Raw genomic sequence first — 5,251 nt, 5'->3', positions numbered from 1 at the left:
AGAAATAAAGAATCGAGTTGATTTAATGATTATTATTGATTATCATATGAAATCTTCTAAATGTGATATTTTCATATTTTTATTTCAAAATTAGACTAGTTTTTTTTTTTTTGGGAACAGACCCTACACGAGGCTCCCACCTCTCGTGCACAGTCAGGGGTTGAGCATCATCCCCAAGCCTTAACATAAAAATAAAACAGGAAAATACAAGGAGGGGGACATAAAACCTTACCTCCGATCCTATGTTGGTACATAAGTCGGCTAACCTACTAAGGTCGGTTAACTCATCCCCGATACAAAAAGGGCTAACTATAACTAGAAAGCAGTAAACCTATGAGAGGACTCCTCCCGATACAAATCGACTAAGAAAGCATAAATGAAGGAGACTCTCCCCTTCCATGAGAATACAAGAAAGTAACCTACACTAGTCCTCTTCAATTATGCTACGACTCAGGCATAGCTACATTGAGAAGAACAAGTATACGAACCTTCTATCTCGCATAGGTTGGGGAAATTCTTTTCATCTTTGCCCTTTTTAGTTATATCGTACCAAGTAGGTCCAATGAGTTATGCAGCAACAACAATAGCAGCTTAAGGGGGGTGAAATGATAGGAAATAAATGGAGCCATAGCAGCCAGCTTTCTTGGGGTTGTAGTTAAGGAAGCTGAGGGACAGAGTATGTGTAACATGCATTTTGTATGTGGTGCAGCCCTGACTTGACCAGCTGGTTGGGTGGTTCCAGTGTTGTCGACTGATCAGGGATGTACTTGCACATCCACAATTAAACCAAGAAAGATTTCCAAGGGTGAATCCCTGGCTTAAATGTATGTCTGAAGGTGCCTTGCACTTTGGAAGGGTCCATTGTTGCTGTTTGATATGCCTGCACATCAGCAAGTAAGCAAGCCAAGAGTTCCAGGTGGAGGTTGTATACTCAGCATTGTGTCTGTTGGTGCTCCATCTTCTTGTCTTCTCATCAATGAAAACAGTCAAGGAGTTCCAAAATACTTGGATAAAAGTAGGCTGTTGCAGGTGTTAAAGGTATACAACATGTATACATGGAGAGTTGGTGGGAGTAGGTGAGGCCCTTGCAATTGTGGCTGTTATGTCCCTTTGTCTGTGACTTTGTTTACCTGCACAAATAAGCAAACAAAGAGACAAACAAGTGTGATAGTTGTGAGGGTTGTTGCAAACCTGTAGGCATCTTCTTGTTGTCTCCACAAAAGGATTGAGCAGCTCCTTTGAGGGTATCTTATGTGCCTGCACATAACAATTAAAGGAGCAAGGAGGTTCAAGAGTTTTGGGTAGCATTGGATCTGCTGCAGGTGTTGCAGGGATGGAATATGTATGGGGGTAGGGATGCTGTGTTGGTGAGGTCCTATCTTGGAAGGCTGTTGTCTCTCTGTTGATGCTTTTCCTCTGCCAAGGTTTCCCATCAGTTGTTGTACCTACATAAAGAACATAACAGAAAAACAAAAAGCCAACTAGACAGACAGGGGTCTTGGAGTTGATGGTTGTATCTGTGGTGTCTTCTATGTAGTTGTTGTTAGTGCATGTTGATGAATCAATCCAGCAACCTACAATAATACAACAAACAACCAAAGGCAAGAAAGAATTTGCACCAGCTAGCAACAAGGAAAGGACCTCCAGGAGTGCTTTGGAGTCTGTTAGGATTTTCAACATCGCTCGACTAACGTCTCCAATTATCCGATTGAGTTGAAACTTCTTGAGATATGCACAAATAGCCCTTTCTTTAGTTCTGAAAGATTTGGTGATTTTTTGCACAAGTTGGAAAAAAGGCACCCTCTTTAGGCCTAAGGCAGCTGACTTTTTCAAGGTCGCTCGTCTAACGTCTCCAATTGTCCGTTTGTGCTGAAATTTCTTGGGGCTTATCCCTATATTATTTTCTGCCATCCTGCAAAGTTTGGAGGCCTTTGGATAGGTCCACATGGTGCAACTCACCCTGCACTTCATTCCCTGCTGTAGCTTAGTTACAGATGTTGCAGGGAAGAAGTTCGCTTGAATGGGAGGCTAAAGAGAGGTCCTAGCATGCCCTGCTGTAGACCTTGTTCTTGGAGATTTCAATTGTGTATTGTACCTGCACAAGTAAAACAACCAGAGGAAAAGTACCTCCAGGACTTCTGCACAGCTAAAACTGTGCTGTAGTTCTGAATGTCCATTGTGGGCATGTAGTTTCTCCTTATATGCTGCATGTTGTTGGATTTGTTTTGTGTTGTGGCTTGTGAACATGTTTCCAAGTATTCCATGTTTTAGTGTACCTCCAACTATCTGCAAATGCATAGAACCAAGCCTGCAAGACCAAAAACAAACATGCACAAACCTTAAATCGGCTAACTTTTTCAAGGTCGCTCTACTAACGTCTTTAATTGTTCGTTAGAGTTAAAACTTCTTGGGCTTTGCAATTACTGTATTTTCGGTTGTCCTGCAACTTTTGGAGGCCTTTTCCACAAGTTGGAAGTTCCAAATTGAGACTTGCTTCATTAAGAGACTTAAGTCGGCCAACTTTTTCAAGGTCGCTCGACTAACGTCTCTATTTATCCATTTGAGTTAAAACTTCTTGGGCTCTACAGGAGGTGTATTTGCTGTAATCTTGCCCAATTTGGAGTTCTTTTGGTGTTGCATGATGTATTTGTTGAGTGTTTGTGGTTTCCTCTGACTTCTGTTGTTGATGTTAGGTTGCTGCTGATGATAATTAGTGGCCTTCACTTCTGCTGATGTAATGGAGCTTTTGTAATTGACATTGATGTTGTTGAGTTGATGCAGGTCTATAGTGGGTTGTTGGTCCTTAAACATTGTTCCTACAAAATTAAAACCAACAAGAAGGGAACTCCTAGAGTTGAATGAGCCTCCACCTGCTGTTGATGTACTGTAGTTGCTCCATGTGCTGTTGCTCATCTGCTGCAACACCACCACATGGGTCAAAGTTGCATGATACCTGGACAATGAGACACCCAATATTAAATAGAATTGGAACTTAAGCTTCCTTTTTTATGGTTGTTGAGTGTGGATCCATGTGTGTGATGTTGTGTTGCTGTTCTTTGTTGTTGTTGATGTATGCTCTTGAGTGTTATGATAGGTGGAAGTTCTTGGAGGGTTCAGATGTGTAGAGGGCACTCCTACTCTATTTTTTACTTCTAACATTGTGATATTATTTCTACTGAAGCAATAAACAAGGGAGACTCTCCCCTTACAATAGGAAATAACTAGGTGGAATATGAAGAAGTAAAACAAAATATAGGTAAATAGTCTATTACACATTGGGAATGAGATCAGTCAAGAGGATAGTTTGATTCTTTTTAGAGTTTTCCTTCTGAAACTTGCCATTCCTAGCTTGTCCATCTTGATGTAACCTTTTGTTTTCTGTGGTAACTGCTGGAGGTTGTAGAAGTGTTGTGTATCATTGAACATGTGGCTGCATTTTGATAAGGTATCTGCAGGATGGTTTGTTTCTCTGAATATATGTTTGCATTGAAAAAATTCCAATTGTTGGACCTGGGATTGTAACTTTGTAACATATCTGTGAATGCTCCAAGGTGGCTTAAGGTCTTGTTTCAGCCACTTAGTCAATAATTCAGAGTCAACTTCCAATATCACTCTATTATGTCCATGTTGAAGACACCAAGTGAGGCCAATAGTTGCTGCCTGCACCTCTGCTTGGTTATTAGTACCCATTCCCAATGGAGTTGCAAAGGCATATATTAAGTTACCATTGTGGTCTCTTAATATTCCCCCTGCTCCAATTTTCCCAGGGTTGTCTAATGCACTCTCATCAGTATTCAATTTCACAATGGAAGATGGTGGTCTGATCCACATAACTTTGGTCACTCTCATGTCTTGTTGACACTGTTCTAGCATAGGAACCAATTCCTTCTAGCTCTGTGGCCACTTAATGTAGGGGAAAGTATTGTGTATCAGCATGTAAAGGTCCTTGACTATGGAGAATTTAACTCTAGTAGTACTAGATTTCTTTCCTCCATACTTACTTGCACATCTATTCTTCCATAAATGCCAATATACAAAGATAGGAGTGGCCTGCAACATGAGCTTCTGAGCCTCATTACTGGACTTGGCAGTCCACCACTTCATCAGTATGCTTCTCAGTGAGCAGGTCCTTTGTATTATCCCCCATGAGCTAGAGAATTGTTGCCAAATATGCTTGGCAAAATTTCCAGAAGCAAATATGTGATCTACATTGTCCAATCCTGGTCTGTAACAACAAGAACATACTGCTGGTGCTGCTCCAAACTGGACAAGTTTATCATTAGTGGGGAGTTTCTATCTCACAGCTCTCCATAGTAAGAAAGATACTTTAAAGGGAATGTTAGCGTGCCAAGTGCATCTATCAATCAGGGTCTTGGCTCTTTTCTTCCTAACTATTTCCCAAGCTGATTTAGAAGTGAAGTTATCATGTGAAGTCAACTTCCAGCAAGCTTGATCAGCTGTGTTAGAATAATGGTCTACCTCAGTACTTAGTATCTGCTGCACCAGTTGAGGAGGGGCATATTTTCTGATTTTCTGCACATTCCACTCCCCATTCTCCATGTAATCAGATACTCTACTATTGTTGAGTCTAGGTAGATGGTTGTTATGATAAGCTAGGGGGCCAATACCCAGCCAATCATCCCACCAGAAGCTGCATGTACCAGAGTTGATGTGCCAGTGTATATGCGGCTCAATATCACTTTTATTAGCCATCATGTGCTTCCACATAATAGACTGACCTTTGTTCTATTTTTTATAACAGAATTAGCTCTTTGGCAGTACTTAGCCTTTAGAAACTCTCCCCATAGTGTCTTCTTGGATCTGAAAGTCCACCATTGTTTGTACTGTAGGGCTAAGCACATATCTTGTATATTTTTCATGCCAATACCCCCTTCCTCCACAGGATAGCTGAGAGTCTCCCATGATGCCCAATGATATTTCTTCTTCTCTTTGTCCCACCCCCAGAAAAAGTTAGCTATGAGGCTTTTAATCTGATTGATAGTTGTAGCAGTAGGTCTGATCGCAAACAACAAGTGGATTGGTAAAGATTGCAACACTGATTTCACCAAAGTTGCTCTGCCTCCAAAGCTCAGTATTTTATTTTGCCAGCCTCTAATTTTGCTTATAACTTTGGACACTATACCTGTATAGTATATGATTCTCTGTCGTCCAATGTAAAGTGGACAGCCCAGGTAAGTAATGGGACCATGTGTGCACTTGAAGCCTGTGATCCTGCCTATCCTATCAATAA

Source organism: Solanum dulcamara, chromosome 11 (genome assembly GCF_947179165.1).
Source record: "Solanum dulcamara chromosome 11, daSolDulc1.2, whole genome shotgun sequence".
Lineage (NCBI taxonomy): Eukaryota > Viridiplantae > Streptophyta > Magnoliopsida > Solanales > Solanaceae > Solanum > Solanum dulcamara.
This window is presented reverse-complemented; position numbering follows the sequence as displayed.